At 45.1% G+C, this 26209-nt stretch overlaps 1 long non-coding RNA gene across 1 annotated transcript; it reads right to left on the minus strand.

Annotated features, from left to right (window-relative positions):
- Positions 1–22515: 22515 nt before the first annotated feature.
- LOC121802491 lies at positions 22516–24579 on the minus strand. Its single transcript, XR_006050785.1, has 3 exons — positions 24375–24579; positions 23178–23839; positions 22516–23109 (listed from the first exon to the last, which is right to left on the minus strand). It is a non-coding gene; the product is annotated as an uncharacterized LOC121802491 (long non-coding RNA).
- Positions 24580–26209: the final 1630 nt, after the last annotated feature.

Here is a 26209-nt window from a genome sequence, read left to right on the forward strand (position 1 = left end):
TGCTCGACAACAACACATAATCACAAAACCTATTCAGCATCTAAACCTTCCCAAAACGTCCTACATGCATGTTTTTCGAATTAAACGAGAGTTGAGGCCTTGTATTACCTTTCCCGGATAGTTCAACGTAGTGTAAAAGCTTTACTTCCTCTTACGACTCCGATTCACGACGAAGGAGGGTATCACCTTGAGGAATCCAAGAAGATGATGAGAGGGAGTGAACGGAAGAAGGTAAAAACCGAGAGGGAGAAGGGAGGAAGCTTACCGGTGTTGAGATTGTGAGGGAGAAGAGAGAACCGATAGAGAGAGGGAGAGAGAGAGAGAGATATTTAATTTATTAATTAGGATATTAATTTGCTTTTCAAAAACCATAAACTAAAAAAAATTCACACCCATAAATAATGTAAAACAAATAAAACATACCACACCATATCTTAAACAAGATATTCACAAAAAGCAAACACCCTTTAATTAAAAAAAACGGACATTACAATCCTCCCACCTTAAAAAAAAATTCGTCCCGAAATTTCCCTAGATCATTCAAACAGCTCCGGAAACTTCTCTCTCATCTTATCTTCTAATTCCCATGTTGCTTCTTCGACTCCATGATTCCTCCACCGTACTTTCACCGAAGCAATTGACTTATTCCTCAATTCTTGCACTCTTCGGTCCAAAATGGCCTCGGGCTTCTCCTCATAGCTTAGATCGGGATTTAGGACCATCATCTCTTCTTGGTGAACGATGTGTGTGGGGTCAAACACGTACTTCCTCAATTGTGACACATGGAAGACGTTGTGCACATTTCCAAAGCTTGGTGGTAGAGCCAACCTGTATGCTACCACGCCGACTCTATCCAAAATCTCGTATGGTCCAATAAATCGGGGTCTCAGCTTTCCCTTCCCTCCAAAACGAGTTATTCCCTTAGAAGGGGAAACTTTCAGAAAGACCTTTTCCCCGACCTCGAACTGTAACTCGGTCCTTCGAACATCCGCATAAGATTTCTGTCGATCTTGTGCCTCCTTGATCCTCCCACGGATTTGTCGGACAATCTCTATCATCTCTTCTACAGAGTCTGGTCCGAGAATTCTTCTCTCACCCACTTCATCCCAATAAAGTGGCGATCTACACTTCTTTCCATACAAGGCCTCATATGGGGCCATCTTGATAGTCGCCTGGTAACTATTATTGTAAGCGAACTCTACCAAGGGCAACACTTCTTCCCAACCTACGCCTCGATCTAGCACCACGGCTCGTAGCATGTCCTCCAATGCTTGTATCGTTCTCTCCGACTGCCCGTCGGTTTGCGGGTGGAACGCTGTACTGAAATTCAACTTAGTCCCCAACTCGCGCTGCAGGCTTGTCCAAAATCTAGAAGTGAATTTAGCATCACGATCAGATGTGATTGTCGCTGGAACTCCATGCAAGCGTATAATTTCCCGTACATATACCTTAGCCAACTGATCGGATCCATAAGTGGCACGAACCGGCACAAAATGGGCAGATTTGGTGAGGCGATCTATAATCACCCAAATCACCGTGTTCCCTCGCTGGGATTTTGGCAGTCCTACCACAAAGTCCATTGCAATATGTTCCCACTTCCATTCCGGAATCTCGAGGGGTTGCAATTTCCCATAGGGCCGTTGGTGTAGCGCCTTTACTTGTTGACATGCTAGGCATCTCTCCACAAATGCCGCAACATGCTTTTTCATACCGTTCCACCAAAACTGTCTTTTCAAGTCTTGATACATTTTGGTGCTCCCTGGATGAGCAGCGTATGGGGTTTCATGTGCTTCTCTCATGATTTCCATCCTCAGGCCTTCATCCTTAGGCACACACAACCTTCCCTTGTATGTGAGACCATTATCCGCTGCCTCACGAAAATTTCCGAGTTCACCCGTCCTCACTTCTGAGCGAATCTTTTCTAGTAACGTATCTCGCCGTTGAGCTTCTACAATTCTGGCTCTTAAGTCGGGTTCCATCACCAACGTGGCTACTATCCCTTCCACAGTCTCGGGCATTCTCACCACTTCCAAGCGCATCTTACTGAACTCTTGGATTATACTCTCCTCGATAGTAAGAAAGGTGGCCAGCTGAGATTGAGACTTCCTACTAAGAGCATCGGCCACTACGTTTGCTTTTCCCGGATGGTAATTTATACCACAATCGTAGTCCTTTACCAACTCGAGCCACCTACGTTGGCGCATGTTCAACTCCTTTTGCTCAAAGAAGTACTTTAGACTCTTATGGTCCGTGTATATCTCACAACGGACTCCATAAAGATGATGTCTCCAGATCTTCAAAGCATGTACCACAGCTGCCAGTTCCAAGTCATGCGTCGGATAATTCAGTTCATGGGGCTTCAATTGTCTCGATGCATATGCAATCACTTTCCCCTTCTGCATAAGCACACATCCCAGTCCCACCTTCGACGCATCCGTATATACCGCATAGTCAGTCTCTGGCTCCGGCACAGCTAGGATTGGTGCGGTGGTCAATTTCTCCTTCAACAACTGAAAGCTCGCCTCATATTCTGGCGTCCAAATCATCTTGACTCCCTTTTTCAGTTGTTGCGTCATTGGCCTTGCTATCTTCGAGAATCCCTCGATGAATCTTCGATAATAGCCCGCCAGTCCTAAAAAGCTTCGGATTTCGTTTTGTGTAGAAGGTGACTTCCACTCCTGCACCGCTTCTACCTTGGCCGGATCTACACGAATTCCATCTGAAGTTACTACATGTCCAAGAAAATTTACTTCCTTGAGCCAAAACTCGCATTTACTGAACTTGGCATATAGTTTCTCGTCCCTTAGAGTTGCTAGGACGGTTCTCAAGTGCTCTTTGTGCTCCTCCTCGTTCTTTGAGTAAACAAGCACGTCATCGATGAAAACCAGGACAAACCGATCCAGAAATGGATGGAACACGCGGTTCATAAGGTCCATGAACACTGCCGGGGCGTTCGTCAGTCCAAAAGGCATTACAACGAACTCATAATGACCATATCTTGTTCGAAAAGCTGTCTTGGGTACATCTTCTCGCCGAACCCTCAGCTGATGGTACCCAGACCTCAAATCCATCTTAGAGAAGACTCCTGCCCCTCGAAGTTGGTCAAACAAGTCGTCTATCCTTGGTAGTGGATACTTGTTCTTCAGCGTTAGTTTGTTTAGCTCCCGATAGTCGATGCACATCCTCATCGTTCCATCCTTCTTCTTTACGAACAACACTGGTGCTCCCCATGGTGACACGCTAGGTCTAATGAATCCCAATTCCAGTAGCTCTTGCAGTTGCACCTTAAGCTCCTCCAACTCTTTTGGCGCCATTCTATAAGGTGCTTTGGATATTGGTGCCGATCCGGGCTCAGAGATGAGATAAAGGCCGCATTGGCCTGTCGAGGAGAACTCTCCTACTCGGAGATCTTGACTTGTGCACTGGACGTGGAAGATGCACTCCCTAAGCCAAGAGTTGTGGCAACAACAAACGCGACACCTCTGAGCTTGTAGAGGTGTCGCGTTTGTTGTTGCCACAACTCTTGGCTTAGGGAGTGCATCTTCCACGTCCACTGCACAAGTCAAGATCTCCGAGTAGGAGAGTTCTCCTCGACAGGCCAATGCGGCCTTTATCTCATCTCTGAGCCCGGATCGGCACCAATATCCAAAGCACCTTATAGAATGGCGCCAAAAGAGTTGAGGAGCTTAAGGTGCAACTGCAAGAGCTACTGGAATTGGGATTCATTAGACCTAGCGTGTCACCATGGGGAGCACCAGTGTTGTTCGTAAAGAAGAAGGATGGAACGATGAGGATGTGCATCGACTATCGGGAGCTAAACAAACTAACGCTGAAGAACAAGTATCCACTACCAAGGATAGACGACTTGTTTGACCAACTTCGAGGGGCAGGAGTCTTCTCTAAGATGGATTTGAGGTCTGGGTACCATCAGCTGAGGGTTCGGCGAGAAGATGTACCCAAGACAGCTTTTCGAACAAGATATGGTCATTATGAGTTCGTTGTAATGCCTTTTGGACTGACGAACGCCCCGGCAGTGTTCATGGACCTTATGAACCGCGTGTTCCATCCATTTCTGGATCGGTTTGTCCTGGTTTTCATCGATGACGTGCTTGTTTACTCAAAGAACGAGGAGGAGCACAAAGAGCACTTGAGAACCGTCCTAGCAACTCTAAGGGACGAGAAACTATATGCCAAGTTCAGTAAATGCGAGTTTTGGCTCAAGGAAGTAAATTTTCTTGGACATGTAGTAACTTCAGATGGAATTCGTGTAGATCCGGCCAAGGTAGAAGCGGTGCAGGAGTGGAAGTCACCTTCTACACAAAACGAAATCCGAAGCTTTTTAGGACTGGCGGGCTATTATCGAAGATTCATCGAGGGATTCTCGAAGATAGCAAGGCCAATGACGCAACAACTGAAAAAGGGAGTCAAGATGATTTGGACGCCAGAATGTGAGGCGAGCTTTCAGTTGTTGAAGGAGAAATTGACCACCGCACCAATCCTAGCTGTGCCGGAGCCAGAGACTGACTATGCGGTATATACGGATGCGTCGAAGGTGGGACTGGGATGTGTGCTTATGCAGAAGGGGAAAGTGATTGCATATGCATCGAGACAATTGAAGCCCCATGAACTGAATTATCCGACGCATGACTTGGAACTGGCAGCTGTGGTACATGCTTTGAAGATCTGGAGACATCATCTTTATGGAGTCCGTTGTGAGATATACACGGACCATAAGAGTCTAAAGTACTTCTTTGAGCAAAAGGAGTTGAACATGCGCCAACGTAGGTGGCTCGAGTTGGTAAAGGACTACGATTGTGGTATAAATTACCATCCGGGAAAAGCAAACGTAGTGGCCGATGCTCTTAGTAGGAAGTCTCAATCTCAGCTGGCCACCTTTCTTACTATCGAGGAGAGTATAATCCAAGAGTTCAGTAAGATGCGCTTGGAAGTGGTGAGAATGCCCGAGACTGTGGAAGGGATAGTAGCCACGTTGGTGATGGAACCCGACTTAAGAGCCAGAATTGTAGAAGCTCAACGGCGAGATACGTTACTAGAAAAGATTCGCTCAGAAGTGAGGACGGGTGAACTCAGAAATTTTCGTGAGGCAGCGGATAATGGTCTCACATACAAGGGAAGGTTGTGTGTGCCTAAGGATGAAGGCCTGAGGATGGAAATCATGAGAGAAGCACATGAAACCCCATACGCTGCTCATCCAGGGAGCACCAAAATGTATCAAGACTTGAAAAGACAGTTTTGGTGGAACGGTATGAAAAAGCATGTTGCGGCATTTGTGGAGAGATGCCTGGCATGTCAACAAGTAAAGGCGCTACACCAACGGCCCTATGGGAAATTGCAACCCCTCGAGATTCCGGAATGGAAGTGGGAACATGTTGCAATGGACTTTGTGATAGGACTGCCAAAATCCCAGCGAGGGAACACGGTGATTTGGGTGATTATAGATCGTCTCACCAAATCTGCCCACTTTGTACCGGTTCGCGCTACTTATGGATCCGACCAGTTGGCTAAGGTATATGTACGGGAGATTATACGCTTGCATGGAGTTCCAGCGACAATCACATCTGATCGTGATGCTAAATTCACTTCTAGATTTTGGACAAGCCTGCAGAGCGAGTTGGGGACTAAGTTGAATTTCAGTACAGCGTTCCACCCGCAAACCGACGGGCAGTCGGAGAGAACGATACAAGCATTGGAGGACATGCTACGAGCCGTGGTGCTAGATCGAGGCGTAGGTTGGGAAGAAGTGTTGCCCTTGGTAGAGTTCGCTTACAATAATAGTTACCAGGCGACTATCAAGATGGCCCCATATGAGGCCTTGTATGGAAAGAAGTGTAGATCGCCACTTTATTAGGATGAAGTGGGTGAGAGAAGAATTCTCGGACCAGACTCTGTAGAAGAGATGATAGAGATTGTCCGACAAATCCGTGGGAGGATCAAGGAGGCACAAGATCGACAGAAATCTTATGCGGATGTTCGAAGGACCGAGTTACAGTTCGAGGTCGGGGAAAAGGTCTTTCTGAAAGTTTCCCCTTCTAAGGGAATAACTCGTTTTGGAGTGAAGGGAAAGCTGAGACCCCGATTTAGTGGTCCATACGAGATTTTGGATAGAGTCGGCGTGGTAGCATACAGGTTGGCTCTACCACCAAGCTTTGGAAATATGCACAACGTCTTCCATGTGTCACAATTGAGGAAGTACGTGTTTGACCCCACACACATCGTTCACCAAGAAGAGATGATGGTCCTAAATCCCGATCTAAGTTATGAGGAGAAGCCCGAGGCCATTTTGGATCGAAGGGTGCAAGAATTGAGGAATAAGTCAATTGCTTCGGTGAAAGTACGGTGGAGGAATCATGGAGTCGAAGAAGCAACATGGGAATTAGAAGATAAGATGAGAGAGAAGTTTCCGGAGCTGTTTGAGTAATCTAGGGAAATTTCGGGACGAAATTTTTTTTAAGGTGGGAGGAATGTAATGTCCGTTTTTTTTAATTAAAGGGTGTTTGCTTTTTGTGAATATCTTGTTTAAGATATGGTGTGGTATGTTTTATTTGTTTTACATTATTTATGGGTGTGAATTTTTGTTAGTTTATGGTTTTTGAAAAGCAAATTAATATCCTAATTAATAAATTAAATATCTCTCTCTCTCTCTCCCTCTCTCTCTCGGTTCTCTCCCTCACCCCACGATCTTCTCAACCCCCCCCCACTCCCACAAAACCGATATCTTTCCCTTCCCAATCACAATCAATCATCGGTTCTCTCTTCTCCCTCACAATCTCAACACCGGTAAGCTTCCTCCCTTCTCCCTCTCGGTTTTTACCTTCTTCCATTCACTCCCTCTCATCATCTTCTTGGATTCCTCAAGGTGATACCCTCCTTCGTCGTGAATCGGAGTCGTAAGAGGAAGTAAAGCTTTTACACTACGTTGAACTATCCGGGAAAGGTAATACAAGGCCTCAACTCTCGTTTAATTCGAAAAACATGCATGTAGGACGTTTTGGGAAGGTTTAGATGCTGAATAGGTTTTGTGATTATGTGTTGTTGTCGAGCATGTTTTGTTAGTAACTGACAGTGGGTTCCGACCCCGTTTTGACTGAGCAAACGATCTCCTTTTGGTACGAAATTTTTTAACCGTATAAACTTGGATGTGTCTTCGGGGTGGTGTGTAAATTTCAGCTTCATTGGATGTCGTATGATTTTACTATGATTTTTGCAAGTAAACTGCGCAGTTCTGCGTGTGGTGTGTTCTGGGTGATGTTTTCATGTGCAATGGTTGGGTTTCTGAGTGTTGTGCTTTTGTGATGTATGTGGGTGTGTTTGGCCAAGAGATGGCTCGGAGGAATCAGTGTTTGGTTCGAGAGTTTTCGTGTGTGTTGGCCGAGAGTTGTTGGGTTCAGCCTAGGGCAGATTTGTGGAGAGTCTGGAAGGGATGATCCCAGGTGTTTGGGTGTGTTTTGGGATGTAGAATGCGTGGTGTGTTTGTCGTATAGGGTTTGAGAATCGGGGGTCAGAGGAAAAGGGGTGTAAACTAGGTGCCGAGCAGACGGCCGAGGTAGTCGGCCGAGGTGCCGAGCAGGCGGCCGAGATGGTCGGCCGAGGTGCCGAGCAGGCGGCCGAGACGGTCGGTCGAGGTGCCGAGCCGGACGGCCGAGATGGTCGGCCGAGGTGCCGAACAGGCGGCCGAGACGGTCGGCCGAGGTGCCGAGCCGGACGGCCGAGATGGTCGGCCGAGGTGCCGAGCTGTGCCGAGACAGGTGCCGAGCTGTGCCGAGACAAGTGCCGAGCTGTGCCGAGACAGGTGCCGAGCTGTGCCGAGACAGGTGCCGAGCTGTGCCGAGACAGGCGGCCGAGGTGCCGAGCCAGGCGGCCGAGGTGCCGAGCCAGGCGGCCGAGACGGTCGGCCGAGGTGCCGAGCCAGGCGGCCGAGACGGTCGGCCGAGGTGCCGAGCCAGGCGGCCGAGACACCGAGCCAGGCCGAGACGCCGATCCTTTTTCCGAGCTTTTTCCGAACCTTTTCCGAGCCAAGTGAGCCGTTGCACAGTAAGGGTATGCCAGGAGTTTGAGTGTTGTGTGTGTGTCGTGTGCGCGTTTTGAGTACGTCGTATGCGTGTCGGGTGCGTGCGGGGTGTGTTTTCGGGCGTGTCTTTGTGTGTTTGGCTTATGAGATGTTGTTAAGTGTGTGTTCGTGTAACGTGCTAGATGTTGAAGTCGTCCACGTAGGAATCATGCATTGTCGTTTAAACATCGTCTACCCTGACTCTAATCATGATTTATTTATCTTTCAAAAGGGTGATCTTTTTCGAGGAAAGTGTGGTTGAAGGGAACTGTTTTAAAAGCTAAGCAATCGAGGTGGGCTTTTCTACCCTACTTTTATGTGGGTTATCTTTAAATACGGACTTTGTTCCGGAAATGTTTATGGAGGTGAACTGTTTGTCTTGCCAATTGTTTTGTTTTGAAACCTATCTGAAGTGGTTTACCACATATGTTTAATCGAATTCGGGTCTGTTGGGCTGCGAACCCTCAGGCTAGTGTACACGAGACCGGGAGCCATCTGAGAGCAAGTTGGCCGGTCTAGTTGACCTGGGGTGTGGCCACGCCCCTTGTCATGGTTGGATCAGATAGTGTATGATAGTGGGAATAAGGGTGGCAATATCTGAAAATGACTGCGCAGTCGAATTTATGAAATATATTTTGTGTACTTGGGTTACTTTCTTACACTTAAAACCCCAAGGTTACACTGAGGTGGCATGACAAACTATGATTTTGGCGTGTGTCCACTGAGTGCAATAAGTACTCAGCCCTGCATGTTGTTTTCTTAATGTGCAGGTTGAGCGGCGATGGGGATGACGGATGTTGAGCAGTGAAAGCCAAATGAGTGTTTTACTTGGTATTTTGGATGGTGTCGTGTCGTCATACCCGGCATCATCTGTCTTTTGGTCCTTTCCGCTGCTTTGTAATCCGATACATTGTTTTTATTTAACTCTGTTTACATTAACTTTAGAAATGTCTTCTTAATACAATGTTTGAAGTGAACTTCTTTTTAATAAATGCTTTTGGGTCAAATATTCCTGTTCTCCCCTTTCTTCCCCGCTTCTTTATTCCTCCCCTAGTCGCGGTCCACCGTACTTCCTATCCTTAGGAAATCACGCCCGCATTTCCTAAGGATAGGAAGTACGGTGGACCGCGACTAGGGGAGGAATAAAGAAGCGGGGAAGAAAGGGGAGAACAGGAATATGTGACCCAAAAGCATTTATTAAAAAGAAGTTCACTTCAAACATTGTACTAAGAAGACATTTCTAAAGTTAATGTAAACAGAGTTAAAAAAAAAAAAACAATGTATCGGATTACAAAGCAGCGGAAAAGACCAAAAGACAGATGATGCCGGGTATGACGACACGACACCATCCAAAAGACCAAGTAAAAACACTCATTTGGCTTTCACTGCTCAACATCCGTCATCCCCATCGCCGCTCAACCTGCACATTAAGAAAACAACATGCAGGGCTGAGTACTTATTGCACTCAGTGGACACACGCCAAAATCATAGTTTGTCATGCCACCTCAGTGTAACCTTGGGGTTTTAAGTGTAAGAAAGTAACCCAAGTACACAAAATATATTTCATAAATTCGACTGCGCAGTCATTTTCAGATATTGCCACCCTTATTCCCACTATCATACACTATCTGATCCAACCATGACAAGGGGCGTGGCCACACCCCAGGTCAACTAGACCGGCCAACTTGCTCTCAGATGGCTCCCGGTCTCGTGTACACTAGCCTGAGGGTTCGCAGCCCAACAGACCCGAATTCGATTAAACATATGTGGTAAACCACTTCAGATAGGTTTCAAAACAAAACAATTGGCAAGACAAACAGTTCACCTCCATAAACATTTCCGGAACAAAGTCCGTATTTAAAGATAACCCACATAAAAGTAGGGTAGAAAAGCCCACCTCGATTGCTTAGCTTTTAAAACAGTTCCCTTCAACCACACTTTCCTCGAAAAAGATCACCCTTTTGAAAGATAAATAAATCATGATTAGAGTCAGGGTAGACGATGTTTAAACGACAATGCATGATTCCTACGTGGACGACTTCAACATCTAGCACGTTACACGAACACACACTTAACAACATCTCATAAGCCAAACACACAAAGACACGCCCGAAAACACACCCCGCACGCACCCGACACGCATACGACGTACTCAAAACGCGCACACGACACACACACAACACTCAAACTCCTGGCATACCCTTACTGTGCAACGGCTCACTTGGCTCGGAAAAGGTTCGGAAAAAGCTCGGAAAAAGGATCGGCGTCTCAGCCTGGCTCGGTGTCTCGGCCGCCTGGCTCGGCACCTCGGCCGACCGTCTCGGCCGCCTGGCTCGGCACCTCGGCCGACCGTCTCGGCCGCCTGGCTCGGCACCTCGGCCGCCTGGCTCGGCACCTCGGCCGACCGTCTTCCTAAGGATAGGAAGTACGGTGGACCGCGACTAGGGGAGGAATAAAGAAGCGGGGAAGAAAGGGGAGAACAGGAATATTTGACCCAAAAGCATTTATTAAAAAGAAGTTCACTTCAAACATTGTATTAAGAAGACATTTCTAAAGTTAATGTAAACAGAGTTAAATAAAAACAATGTATCGGATTACAAAGCAGCGGAAAGGACCAAAAGACAGATGATGCCGGGTATGACGACACGACACCATCCAAAAGACCAAGTAAAACACTCATTTGGCTTTCACTGCTCAACATCCGTCATCCCCATCGCCGCTCAACCTGCACATTAAGAAAACAACATGCAGGGCTGAGTACTTATTGCACTCAGTGGACACACGCCAAAATCATAGTTTGTCATGCCACATCAGTGTAACCTTGGGGTTTTAAGTGTAAGAAAGTAACCCAAGTACACAAAATATATTTCATAAATTCGACTGCGCAGTCATTTTCAGATATTGCCACCCTTATTCCCACTATCATACACTATCTGATCCAACCATGACAAGGGGCGTGGCCACACCCCAGGTCAACTAGACCGGCCAACTTGCTCTCAGATGGCTCCCGGTCTCGTGTACACTAGCCTGAGGGTTCGCAGCCCAACAGACCCGAATTCGATTAAACATATGTGGTAAACCACTTCAGATAGGTTTCAAAACAAAACAATTGGCAAGACAAACAGTTCACCTCCATAAACATTTCCGGAACAAAGTCCGTATTTAAAGATAACCCACATAAAAGTAGGGTAGAAAAGCCCACCTCGATTGCTTAGCTTTTAAAACAGTTCCCTTCAACCACACTTTCCTCGAAAAAGATCACCCTTTGAAAGATAAATAAATCATGATTAGAGTCAGGGTAGACGATGTTTAAACGACAATGCATGATTCCTACGTGGACGACTTCAACATCTAGCACGTTACACGAACACACACTTAACAACATCTCATAAGCCAAACACACAAAGACACGCCCGAAAACACACCCCGCACGCACCCGACACGCATACGACGTACTCAAAACGCGCACACGACACACACACAACACTCAAACTCCTGGCATACCCTTACTGTGCAACGGCTCACTTGGCTCGGAAAAGGTTCGGAAAAAGCTCGGAAAAAGGATCGGCGTCTCGGCCTGGCTCGGTGTCTCGGCCGCCTGGCTCGGCACCTCGGCCGACCGTCTCGGCCGCCTGGCTCGGCACCTCGGCCGACCGTCTCGGCCGCCTGGCTCGGCACCTCGGCAGCCTGGCTCGGCACCTCGGCCGACCGTCTCGGCCGCCTGGCTCGGCAGCTCGGCCGCCTGTCTCGGCACAGCTCGGCACCTGTCTCGGCACAGCTCGGCACCTGTCTCGGCACAGCTCGGCACCTGTCTCGGCACAGCTCGGCACCTGTCTCGGCACAGCTCGGTACCTCGGCCGACCATCTCGGCCGTCCGGCTCGGCACCTCGGCCGACCGTCTCGGCCGCCTGTTCGGCACCTCGGCCGACCATCTCGGCCGTCCGGCTCGGCACCTCGACCGACCGTCTCAGCCGCCTGCTCGGCACCTCGGCCGACCATCTCGGCCGCCTGCTCGGCACCTCGGCCGACTACCTCGGCCGTCTGCTCGGCACCTAGTTTACACCCCTTTTCCTCTAACCCCCGATTCTCAAACCCTATACGACAAACACACCACGCATTCTACATCCCAAAACACACCCAAACACCTGGGATCATCCCTTCCAGACTCTCCACAAATCTGCCCTAGGCTGAACCCAACAACTCTCGGCCAACACACACGAAAACTCTCGAACCAAACACTGATTCCTCCGAGCCATCTCTTGGCCAAAACACACCCACATACATCACAAAAGCACAACACTCAGAAACCCAACCATTGCACATGAAAACATCACCCAGAACACACCACACGCAGAACTGCGCAGTTTACTTGCAAAAATCATAGTAAAATCATACGACATCCAATGAAGCTGAAATTTACACACCACCCCGAAGACACATCCAAGTTTATACGGTTAAAAAATTTCGTACCAAAAGGAGATCGTTTGCTCAGTCAAAACGGGGTCGGAACCCACTGTCAGTTACTAACAAAACATGCTCGACAACAACACATAATCACAAAACCTATTCAGCATCTAAACCTTCCCAAAACGTCCTACATGCATGTTTTTCGAATTAAACGAGAGTTGAGGCCTTGTATTACCTTTCCCGGATAGTTCAACGTAGTGTAAAAGCTTTACTTCCTCTTACGACTCCGATTCACGACGAAGGAGGGTATCACCTTGAGGAATCCAAGAAGATGATGAGAGGGAGTGAATGGAAGAAGGTAAAAACCGAGAGGGAGAAGGGAGGAAGCTTACCGGTGTTGAGATTGTGAGGGAGAAGAGAGAACCGATGATTGATTGTGATTGGGAAGGGAAAGATATCGGTTTTGTGGGAGTGGGGGGGGGTTGAGAAGATCGTGGGGTGAGGGAGAGAACCGAGAGAGAGAGGGAGAGAGAGAGAGAGAGATATTTAATTTATTAATTAGGATATTAATTTGCTTTTCAAAACCATAAACTAAAAAATTCACACCCAAAAATAATGTAAAACAAATAAAACATACCACACCATATCTTAAACAAGATATTCACAAAAAGCAAACACCCTTTAATTAAAAAAAACGGACATTACATTCCTCCCACCTTAAAAAAAATTTCGTCCCGAAATTTCCCTAGATTACTCAAACAGCTCCGGAAACTTCTCTCTCATCTTATCTTCTAATTCCCATGTTGCTTCTTCGACTCCATGATTCCTCCACCGTACTTTCACCGAAGCAATTGACTTATTCCTCAATTCTTGCACCCTTCGATCCAAAATGGCCTCGGGCTTCTCCTCATAACTTAGATCGGGATTTAGGACCATCATCTCTTCTTGGTGAACGATGTGTGTGGGGTCAAACACGTACTTCCTCAATTGTGACACATGGAAGACGTTGTGCACATTTCCAAAGCTTGGTGGTAGAGCCAACCTGTATGCTACCACGCCGACTCTATCCAAAATCTCGTATGGACCACTAAATCGGGGTCTCAGCTTTCCCTTCACTCCAAAACGAGTTATTCCCTTAGAAGGGGAAACTTTCAGAAAGACCTTTTCCCCGACCTCGAACTGTAACTCGGTCCTTCGAACATCCGCATAAGATTTCTGTCGATCTTGTGCCTCCTTGATCCTCCCACGGATTTGTCGGACAATCTCTATCATCTCTTCTACAGAGTCTGGTCCGAGAATTCTTCTCTCACCCACTTCATCCCAATAAAGTGGCGATCTACACTTCTTTCCATACAAGGCCTCATATGGGGCCATCTTGATAGTCGCCTGGTAACTATTATTGTAAGCGAACTCTACCAAGGGCAACACTTCTTCCCAACCTACGCCTCGATCTAGCACCACGGCTCGTAGCATGTCCTCCAATGCTTGTATCGTTCTCTCCGACTGCCCGTCGGTTTGCGGGTGGAACGCTGTACTGAAATTCAACTTAGTCCCCAACTCGCTCTGCAGGCTTGTCCAAAATCTAGAAGTGAATTTAGCATCACGATCAGATGTGATTGTCGCTGGAACTCCATGCAAGCGTATAATCTCCCGTACATATACCTTAGCCAACTGATCGGATCCATAAGTGGCACGAACCGGCACAAAATGGGCAGATTTGGTGAGGCGATCTATAATCACCCAAATCACCGTGTTCCCTCGCTGGGATTTTGGCAGTCCTACCACAAAGTCCATTGCAATATGTTCCCACTTCCATTCCGGAATCTCGAGGGGTTGCAATTTCCCATAGGGCCGTTGGTGTAGCGCCTTTACTTGTTGACATGCTAGGCATCTCTCCACAAATGCCGCAACATGCTTTTTCATACCGTTCCACCAAAACTGTCTTTTCAAGTCTTGATACATTTTGGTGCTCCCTGGATGAGCAGCGTATGGGGTTTCATGTGCTTCTCTCATGATTTCCATCCTCAGGCCTTCATCCTTAGGCACACACAACCTTCCCTTGTATGTGAGACCATTATCCGCTGCCTCACGAAAATTTCCGAGTTCACCCGTCCTCACTTCTGAGCGAATCTTTTCTAGTAACGTATCTCGCCGTTGAGCTTCTACAATTCTGGCTCTTAAGTCGGGTTCCATCACCAACGTGGCTACTATCCCTTCCACAGTCTCGGGCATTCTCACCACTTCCAAGCGCATCTTACTGAACTCTTGGATTATACTCTCCTCGATAGTAAGAAAGGTGGCCAGCTGAGATTGAGACTTCCTACTAAGAGCATCGGCCACTACGTTTGCTTTTCCCGGATGGTAATTTATACCACAATCGTAGTCCTTTACCAACTCGAGCCACCTACGTTGGCGCATGTTCAACTCCTTTTGCTCAAAGAAGTACTTTAGACTCTTATGGTCCGTGTATATCTCACAACGGACTCCATAAAGATGATGTCTCCAGATCTTCAAAGCATGTACCACAGCTGCCAGTTCCAAGTCATGCGTCGGATAATTCAGTTCATGGGGCTTCAATTGTCTCGATGCATATGCAATCACTTTCCCCTTCTGCATAAGCACACATCCCAGTCCCACCTTCGACGCATCCGTATATACCGCATAGTCAGTCTCTGGCTCCGGCACAGCTAGGATTGGTGCGGTGGTCAATTTCTCCTTCAACAACTGAAAGCTCGCCTCACATTCTGGCGTCCAAATCATCTTGACTCCCTTTTTCAGTTGTTGCGTCATTGGCCTTGCTATCTTCGAGAATCCCTCGATGAATCTTCGATAATAGCCCGCCAGTCCTAAAAAGCTTCGGATTTCGTTTTGTGTAGAAGGTGACTTCCACTCCTGCACCGCTTCTACCTTGGCCGGATCTACACGAATTCCATCTGAAGTTACTACATGTCCAAGAAAATTTACTTCCTTGAGCCAAAACTCGCATTTACTGAACTTGGCATATAGTTTCTCGTCCCTTAGAGTTGCTAGGACGGTTCTCAAGTGCTCTTTGTGCTCCTCCTCGTTCTTTGAGTAAACAAGCACGTCATCGATGAAAACCAGGACAAACCGATCCAGAAATGGATGGAACACGCGGTTCATAAGGTCCATGAACACTGCCGGGGCGTTCGTCAGTCCAAAAGGCATTACAACGAACTCATAATGACCATATCTTGTTCGAAAAGCTGTCTTGGGTACATCTTCTCGCCGAACCCTCAGCTGATGGTACCCAGACCTCAAATCCATCTTAGAGAAGACTCCTGCCCCTCGAAGTTGGTCAAACAAGTCGTCTATCCTTGGTAGTGGATACTTGTTCTTCAGCGTTAGTTTGTTTAGCTCCCGATAGTCGATGCACATCCTCATCGTTCCATCCTTCTTCTTTACGAACAACACTGGTGCTCCCCATGGTGACACGCTAGGTCTAATGAATCCCAATTCCAGTAGCTCTTGCAGTTGCACCTTAAGCTCCTCCAACTCTTTTGGCGCCATTCTATAAGGTGCTTTGGATATTGGTGCCGATCCTGGCTCCAGATCGATCGTGTGGATTTCACGTCCAGTGCACAAGTCAAGATCTCCGAGTAGGAGAGTTCTCCTCGACAGGCCAATGCGGCCTTTATCTCATCTCTGCTCCTCCAAATCATCTTGACTCCCTTTTTTAATTAAAGGGTGTTTGCTTTTTGTGAATATCTTGTTTAAGATATGGTGTGGTATGTTTTATTTGTTTTACATTATTTATGGGTGTGAATTTTTGTTAGTTTATGGTTTTTGAAAAGCAAATTAATATCCTAATTAATAAATTAAATATCTCTCTCTCTCTCTCCCTCTCTCTCTCGGTTCTCTCCCTCACCCCACGATCTTCTCAACCCCCCCCACTCCCACAAAACCGATATCTTTCCCTTCCCAATCACAATCAATCATCGGTTCTCTCTTCTCCCTCACAATCTCAACACCGGTAAGCTTCCTCCCTTCTCCCTCTCGGTTTTTACCTTCTTCCATTCACTCCCTCTCATCATCTTCTTGGATTCCTCAAGGTGATACCCTCCTTCGTCGTGAATCGGAGTCGTAAGAGGAAGTAAAGCTTTTACACTACGTTGAACTATCCGGGAAAGGTAATACAAGGCCTCAACTCTCGTTTAATTTGAAAAACATGCATGTAGGACGTTTTGGGAAGGTTTAGATGCTGAATAGGTTTTGTGATTATGTGTTGTTGTCGAGCATGTTTTGTTAGTAACTGACAGTGGGTTCCGAAGCGGTCTCTCCAACACTGAGTGGCCAAGGTGAAGAGGCTGACGGGATGGCTGAGGGTCTGGACCTCGCATCCAGGTCAGTAGGTCACAAGGAGACCAATCCTACTACCCAGGATCCACTTTCTACACAAGCTGAGAAGGAACCCTAAGAAGAGAAAGACAAGGATAACGGAGAGGAAGTTAGATACCGTGAAGAGAGAAAACGAAAGGGGAAGACCCCTATGAAGAAGAAGCCCAGCAACAAGAAGCCACGTACAGTGAACACTGGCATAGTCATTACTGAGTCAGTTCAGCGAGTCCAGGAACACCGGAGGGAGCAAAGTGATAGCGAATACGCTGCCAGCGAGGAATCAGCCTCCGACAGCGATATCTCTTTGGAGGATGAGGAGTACGCCGAACAACAGCTTCTGGATGATCATCGGGAGTTAGTCCACCCACCGGTAGAGAGACTGAGGTACCGGCGCTGGACAGTGGACCTTACTGATGATCTGGTGGAGGAGATGAAGCTTTTCGACTCGAAGGAGCTACAGAAAGTTTTCGATAGCAAGGATGAATGAAGTAAGCAGGTGAAGAGCGGAAAGGTACTTCATATTCCTTCTTTAGATGAGTTGGGTGCCCGCGAGCAGTTTCTCTCTTATTTGCACGCGTTAGGTTTTGAGTGGGTGTTGGAGAATGGGGATCCGAGTGTCCCGGTTAGGTTAGCGAAGGAGTTTTTCACGACCTTTAGGTTTAAGGTCACCACTGATCTAGATGAGGAATGTATCAGTTTTAGGCTGTTTGGCGGAGAGATACGGATGAGCTTGATTGAGTGGACCGTGCGTCTAGGAATGTGCAGTTTAGAGGAGGCCATAGTGCCTGAGTGGAGAAGTAGGGAGCGGGGAATTCCCCGCGCACATGTGGAATTTGAGCCCCAGGAAGCCTGGGAGGAACTTACTCACCCTGATGCAGGGCAATTCCAGTCCACTATTTCCCGCCCCGTTCATTTCAACAACCCGATTCTGCGTCTTGTACAGCTTTACCTGGATTTTAATTTGTTGGGGCAGTCGAACTCCGCTGTTAGGACAACGATGACGGAGTTATATCTTCACTGGTGCGCCAAGCATGGAAGGAAGTTGCATCTGGGTTTTTGGACCGCCTACCAATGCCATCTAATTGCCACCCACCCAGCGAGGAACCTCAATCTCTGCCATATCTTGGGAGTGTTCGTCATAAACAACATCATCATCACGGAGGCCGAAGACTTATCCGACCAGGTCATGGTGGATCCGCCTGGTCTTTTTGATACACCTTTGTTCGTCCGAACGAACACCGTTTACATGAGGCAGGGTGTACCACATTTCTACGCAATGGGAGAAGAAGCTTTACCAACTGCTCGGGCAGCGGCAGCTCATGGAGCACCGGCACAGATCAGAGGCAAGAAAGAATGGAAAAGGCTGTGGACGAAATAGCAGAGGAAAACAGACAGATGAGATCAGAAATGACCCGGTTAGCGTCAGTAATGGAAGGGATCCTAAAGGAGTCTGCAGGACAGAGAAGGCAGAGTCAGAAGCAAGAGGCTTTGGAGACGATTGTTACCAGGCTAGGAGAGGAAAACCACCGGATGATAGCAGAAATGACCAGGATGACGTCCGTGATAGACGAGATATTGATGGAGTTAACACAACGAAGCCAAGAGGAAGCTGTTGAACCACGAGTATCAGAGGAGGTATTAGAGGAGGTATTAACTGAGACGAAAGAAGCAGAGCAGAAACAAGAGGCGGAACAAGAGGAAGGAGATGCCGAAGAGTCGGCCGAATCTGAGAACAAGTAATCCGAGAATGAAGAGGAGCAACCGGAAGAACCACCTGCACCACAACCTGCCCCGCGAAGGAGCAGGAGGAACAAGTGACCACCACCCCACCTGACCAGTTAGTTTTCTTTTTATTTTCAGTTTTTAGTTTTCGTACTTTAATTGTTTTTTTTAGGTAGTATAATTTGTGTTTGTGCGCAAACCCCATTTCTAACACTTAGCCTATTTAATAGTCTAAGTGTGAGAAGTAAAGGGTTTGTCTCTTTGGCGCATGTTTTCTGTGTTTACTTGTTTATTATTTTTCGTAAGCATGTTGGCGCACACTTAGCCCATTACTTGGTCTAAGTGTGAGGAGTTGTGTATATAGTTGTTTTGTTTTTGTTGGTTTCTGTTGTTTTGTAACTCCTCCCACTTAGCCTATTGTATAGTCCAAGTGTGAGAACTTTTTAGTATAAGTATGTTTTGTTATGTCTGTGTGTCAGCCATACTGGCCATTACCTTTTTCCACTTCACAGCCTCATCTGGGGCAGACACGTGTGAAGTGGGAGGGGGATTGCACTGGCCAGTATGACATGTGAATATGTGAAGTTTGTGTTTGTGTTAATGTCTTGTTAGGTCTAGTTTTTTTTTTGTCTTTTGTGTGTTAATTGGGCTTAAAACTCAACTGTCCTGAGCTGACAGTGAGGGGAATTGAGGGAGATACGACATGCTGGAAAACAGAAACCACCCCCCTTAGTACCTCCTAGCCAGGATAGATGACGCAAGTATGAGGGAAAAGCCCATCCTTAGAGCCAAACACGAAAACCCTCTTAAAATGTGAGTTATAAGCTTAAAGTGGAACCACTTTCCACATATTTTGAAAAGAAAAGAGCGGCAGTAGGAACCTCCCCCCCTAAAAAAAATAAAAATAAATAAAAAAACCACCTTTAGAACCCATTTTCTTAACTCTTTGTACCCCCATTTTCTTAACTCTTTGTACCCAGATATACACCCCTAGCCACTGGGATTGTGTGTGCAAGGCATGAGACGATTGGAGCTTACTGGCCAGAAGGTGTACAAGAAAGCAGAATCCAGCTGGGCAAGAAAGTTTGGAAGAAAATCGACCAGGGAGTTATCCCAGGTCCACAAAAAAAAAGAAGGTATAAGGGTGGCGAAGCCACAAAGGAAAAAGAAAAAAAGAGAAGAACATGAAGAAAAATGGTCAGAAAACTTGACCACAAAAAAAGAAAGAGAAGGAATAAGGGTGGCAAAGCCACAAGAAGCTACTGACAAGTTGGAGATCATAGCCAGAAGCGCCAGCCAAGAGAAGCAACAACCAAGAGCCCAAGTGCACACAGTTCCCCCACCTCAATAAAGCAGAAATTTTGAACCTAGAGCTTTAGGAACATCCACCCCAAAACATTACAAACCAATAGCCCCGTTACAAACCTTTAAGCCCTTCAGTAGCTACACGTGAGATCTAAGTCCGAAGCAATCGTGGTTGAGCATATTGAGAGAAATGCAGTCCTAACATTCCTGGTGAGGTATGAGTGACTGAGTGAACCTAGTATTTGGCCGAGAGGTGTGGGCGATCCTGACAAGCGGATATACTGACTGGGAGAGAAAAGGGGGCGGCGGAAGTTCAAGGCTGTCTAAGGCCGGATTGCACCTGATCCCGAGGGGAGGGATGGTTGAAAATATAGCCCAAATACTGTGTTAATGTGTTTTATGTGTTTTAGTTTTCTTTTATGTGTTTGTCTTTGTTATGTGTTTTTCTTTGCGTCGTAGTTAGAGTCTAGGGTAGGATAGAGTCGGTCAGGGGAGTAACCAGGCTAGAATTCGACTTACTTCTTTTTGTTTGTTCTTCACGCTTGAGGACAAGCATGTGGTAAGTGTGAGCAGTTTGATAAGTCGTATTCTAGGCCTTGGTTACTGGTCAGTATGATGTGCGTAATTGATTATATCTGCAAAACAGTTGCTCAAAGTGTGCAGGTTGAGTGTTCTAGCCAGTAGGCAAAGCTTCAAATACTTCAGGTGAAAAGGGCGTCAGGACGATTACGTACTGACCAGTATACATGCAAAAATGGCTCGAGATGGAGAAGAAGGATAGCTGGGACTGATCAACCACAATTTAGGGCAAAGAAGTCATCTCACCACAAGGTTTTACCCTAAAATCAAGGGTAAGCCTCTCTATAAAAGGAAGCCACATGGAGAGAGAAAAGGGAACGCATTAAATTCATTATCATCACTCTTAGGTAGAATTCTCCCGGTAATTCAGTCCTTCAGCCCAGTCCAGAGTCTCGTTCCTCGCGACAGCCATGGTCACTTGAAGATCATCAGTTCGTCGGAGTTCCATTCTTTCATTCCAGTCAGCACGATCGTAGTTAGTAGTTCCATCGCCCGGAGTGGCAAAAACAATCTTTATTTGCTTTCTAGTTAATCTTGTTTGTTTTCTCTACGTTGGATCTTTCGCATTTCCAGTATTTTGCTTATTTTGAAGTCTTGGTTGAGATCCAAACGTTTTCTAAATGCTATGAAGTTGTTTTCCAGCATCGGTTCATGTTTGTTTTCACTTCTTTCTGCCTAGATAGCTTAGATCTAGCTGTTACGGTAATTTCCAGTGAGGAATCGCATGTTTTAACTTCTGTAGTTAATCTCTCTGAGTTTGCAAGTCTAGATAGCTGTTAGATTTTAGATCTGAATTAGGTAAGTGTGAAAACCCAGTTTACGTGATTTCTGCCACCCTGCACGTTGACCAGTAAGCATAATCTGTGTTTTTATGGTCATGAATCTGGTTTTGCTGGTCTGATTCGATTCACGTTGAAGAAGACAACATCTCCATTCAAGTTTGGGACCACTTTTGCTTTTTGATAACTTTTTACTTTTGTCCTTACCTTTCAGCTGCTACTTTTCATATCTGCAGGCCCAGTCACCTAACTACCACTACCTTCTGATATTCTGTTTAGCCCAAAATAGAAACCTATTACTCTTCGAATATTTTCTGTTTCACCATGTCCACGTACACAGCTGCATATCAGAATCCTCTCACACCTCCTAGTCAGTAGGATACTACCTTCAAATTCTTGCCTAGGTAGAGACTCAACCCAAGCGTGGTAGCTAACCAAACCCCTCCAGAATATCACCACAATCACTCCAACCGTCACCATCTCTGTGGGATTCGACCCCTACCTTCACTATACTACCTAGTAGAAGAGGGTTGAGGAATTATTGATACCAGGTTTTAGGCTTAGCAGGGGATTGTTTCATCCTGATCAGTAGGATACACCCTTTGCTTGAACGACACCTACGCAAACCTGCTCTTTCACATGTCAAAAAAAACTTCTAACCCAAAACCCTCTTAGTCCAGTGTATGTTCTTCAATCACCCTTTTTCACTCAGATAGAAGAGACAAGATCACTCATCATTGACCATACGTTTAATTATTTTGTATAACGGTTGTTCATCGATTTCTCCAAAAACCAAGGATGTAGGAGTCTGAGAGGATGAGAGTGAATCCCTTGCACAAGAAAAATGAATCCAATAATCGCATTGTGAGCAGGAGAAAGCCACTTGATCTACCAATCCCAGAATGATTTTGTGGCAATACCCACACTTCTCATTTCTTCTATAAGTAAGCATCCTTCTAAGTGTGAGAGGATGAGAGTGACAAGACATACTATATTTGCTTCCGAACTTGACTTTGGACAAATAGCCAAGCGAGGGAATGCAGTTTACGTGGAAAGAGTAGTCACATTTAGCACAGTGGTAGAACCAATACTTGCACTCTATCCCTTCCTCACACACCTCACAGATGTCGTGATCACTACCACTACTACTGCTAGTAGTTCCGGTAGTGATCAAATTCAGTGGATGTTGATCGAATTCGTGAAAACGAACCCTTTTTGGTAGCAAAACACACCTTATATGAATGAAGAAATCACAAATAGTGCACTTATAGACATCGAACAACATGCAACCATGGGAGCAACAACTAATGGGGTAGGCCAGCGAAATTCGGTTGGTGCGAATGAGAAGGTGTTGGCTGTGTGAACTGTGATTTGCAATGAATGGGGCAGCCATGCACAACACGTCAACTGTCATGATGGGGATATCATTATCACGAATCCTAGCCAAAGGAAAGTAGTAGCAAGGTCCATTGCAAGGAAGACAACAAAAAATACAGTAAAATATCGAATTGAAGAACCATTGGGCCGGATCCGGACAAGGTGCACATACAAGGAATTCATCTGGAAGTGCAAACTTGAGAAGGGGGAGAAGGTCTGCACAGACTTTATGGGCAAGGAACGACCAACCGCCAGTTTGTTGAGCACATCTGTAAAATCGAGATGGAGTAGTAATGGTTTGTATGCATATATCACATACTAATTTTTTATAATTATGATCTTCTTCCATATCACCAACTAAGACCAAAGGATACTTGTGAAAAATCTCAATTGCGGGCTTCCTATCTTCATCACCAATACTATCATGTTGGTTTCTCTGGGAGTATGTACGGATCTCCAAACTTGGAAATTTGTCCAACTCGTCATCTAGCTGTTGGATCAACTCCAGCCTAGTTCCTGTAATGAATATATTAGTATATGAAGTCGAGTGAATGGCTTATAGTATATATATGATTGTTACATACTGGATTGAGTGTTCGCGAGACGACATCTGACATGAGTAAAGCTCAAGGTTTGAGGACAGAAATAGATGGCGCTACTGGTAACAAGGTGGTATCTGTTGCAAACTATGCATTGTTTGGATTGAGTATTGGCAGGAATAGAATACATGAGAAGCAGAAGCAGAGGCAGAGGACGAGAGAGAAGCAGAGGCAGTACAGTGCAGGCTTGATGAATCCAGAAATCACAGAGTTGGGTGAGGTGGACGAGAAGAAGAAACCTTGATGTATCTCCCCACAACCATCACACAGAGACCAAATCCTTCTACGAAGAGCCACGAGGGGGTGAGGTGGATTGCTCTTGTGTTTGTTTTTGATCTCAACTGCAACCACTGCAGACAGAGGATGGATTTCGAAACCGCAATCCTCACATTTGTAGGTGAGACTGTGACTTCCTTCTTGGAGCCAAAGGATGTGCCTAGGATCACCATCAATTGGTGTATGATTGAGATGGCAGTATCTGTTGCTGATTTTTTGGGGACATGATTTGTGCAAAAAAATTCGCAAGCAGCAATGGTGCAAGTGTATGAGGAAGGTTATTAGTAACATCCACTTCCATCTCCTCTAGAAATGAAGTCAATGGATGAGGATGGATGAAATGCCTATCCTTCTCCACACACTCTCTAAACCTGTGATTTAAAACATTGACAAGAACTTTGAATATATATGTAGTGATTGGTTCAATTGAGAACTATTTTGAAACGAGAACTTATCAATTTGCCAACTGATATGGTTTGTGCCACCAATTGATATATGTTGTGTTCTCGTTTAAGATAGTTCTCAATTTAACCACTCTCTATATATGTATATGCATGGTTTGATTTTCCTTTTTTTGAAAGGAGATCAATAATGGTGGGAGGGAAAGGATCTTCATATACACAAACAGGACATAACAATGGTAAAAATGTACAATTGCATTCAGAAACACAATTATATATTACTCCCTCCCTTCCATGGTAATAGAGATATTTCTTTACGACACAAAGATTAAGAAAGTGTGTTATTAAGTGCAAAGCTAAGAAAGTAGAGAGAATTAGTAGAAAAAGAAAATGTGTTAATTTTTGTCAAAATTTAAAATGAGTACTCTACTATGCTGGTAGTCCTAAAATGAGTTATATATGCAATTAGAACAAAAGAAAAAGAGATTAACTCGGAAATACCAACCGGGGAGGGTAAGATGGACGGAAAAAACGACATGCCGGAAAAGGGAGGAAAAGAGAGATGCCGGAATGTTACTCTGCAAGGAGGAATTGCCTATGAATATTTTCCCTCTTCAGTGAGGCAATTGAATGTGTATGTATATATGCAGTTGAATGTAAGTGAATGATCACCAGATTTTGATGAGAAGATGTGTTAAGACTTGGCAAGAACTTACCCAGATCCCAAGCTAGCCGGATTGTATTCTTTTCATAAAGTATTAAATATGTCATACAATTCCCAAAATAATGTATAAAAGATTGTAGTAGATGCCAAGAGTAGGTTACTAAAACTTGTTGCCAAATTAAAAGTATATTACATGAGTAATTAATTTCAAGCATGCACCTTTAGTCTATAGTGAAAGACAAACATTCCATAATATAATACTGACAGATGTTAATATCAAAAGGTAAAGTTTTATACTCCCTCCGTCCCATGTTACTCGCACTTTTTATTTTAGGCCGTAAATTTGGTATTGATTTTTTAGTGTAATTAAATTATAATTTTAAGTGTAATGAGACATCACTTAATAAAGGAGCTCTTAACTTAATCTAACATATTAATTAAATGCATTAATTATAATTTAAACTATAAATAGTGTAAGGAGTTTGTGACAAGCTGAAAAGCAACAGTGCGAGTAACATGGGACGGAGGGAATATAATACTAAAAGAAGTTAAGTAGTCCATTTGCTTGCTTCTTAAAATTGGTATCTACTAATGAAAATCTTAAATTATAAAGATATTAATGACCTATTTCTTTACGATGAGGAAACATCAAGAGAGATAAGTTATAAATCTGCATATATATATATGAACATTGAATTTGAAATGGTGAGCTTCCAGCAATGAGCGCTCAGCTTTTAGATTTTTTACCAACTTTATGTTTGGGATTTACCATGATTAATGATTAAACGTAGATGTAAGGGTATCAAGTCAAAATAGAACACATAATTGAAAGATTAGACAAGGATTCGATAATGTAATGGAGTATGTCTTTTTTTAAAAACAATGGAGTACTATTATTTGGAACCATCGACTAACTAATGATTTATACTACTAAAAGATGTAAAATATAGTCTATATGCTTGCTTCATGGATTTGGTATCTACTAATGAATTTTTAATTTATAAAGTTGTACGTAATATGGCAAATTAAAGGAAAAGGAATTCAATAATCGCATTGTGAATAGGAGAAAGCCACTTGATCTACCAACCCCGAAAAGATTTGGTTGCAATACCCTCACCACCCGAGCTACGCCACTTTCCCTTGCATCGGATGACGGTGGCCTATGCATATCTTGTATTCGCCGCCACTTTCCCTTCCCATGTCCTTTAATGAGTCCGTTCCTTGATACGACTAATCCATTATCGCGTCATACAAGGTTGAGAAAAAGAAGAAACGCTATGCACTAGAATTAGAAAAAAGACTGTTCTATTCATATAAAAGGGAACTGCGTATTTAGGCCCTATACTATTCTCGATACATGTTTGTCACAATATATAATACTACTACTTGTATTGTCCTCAAAATAGATAAAAACAAGATAGGAAATCAAATTTTGTAAAACCAATACAAACAAGCACGTACAGTTTCTTAAACACAGTAAATCCAAGTATCTATGGTTCCCAGAGGATGTGAATGAGTCCCTTGCACACAAAAAATGAATCCAATAATCGCATTGTGAATAGAGAAAGCCACTTGATCTACCAACCCCGAAAAGATTTGGTTGCAATACCCTCACCACCCGAGCTACGCCACTTTCCCTTGCATCGGATGACGGTGGCCTATGCATATCTTGTATT

This window comes from Salvia splendens, chromosome 5 (assembly GCF_004379255.2).
Source record: "Salvia splendens isolate huo1 chromosome 5, SspV2, whole genome shotgun sequence".
NCBI lineage: Eukaryota > Viridiplantae > Streptophyta > Magnoliopsida > Lamiales > Lamiaceae > Salvia > Salvia splendens.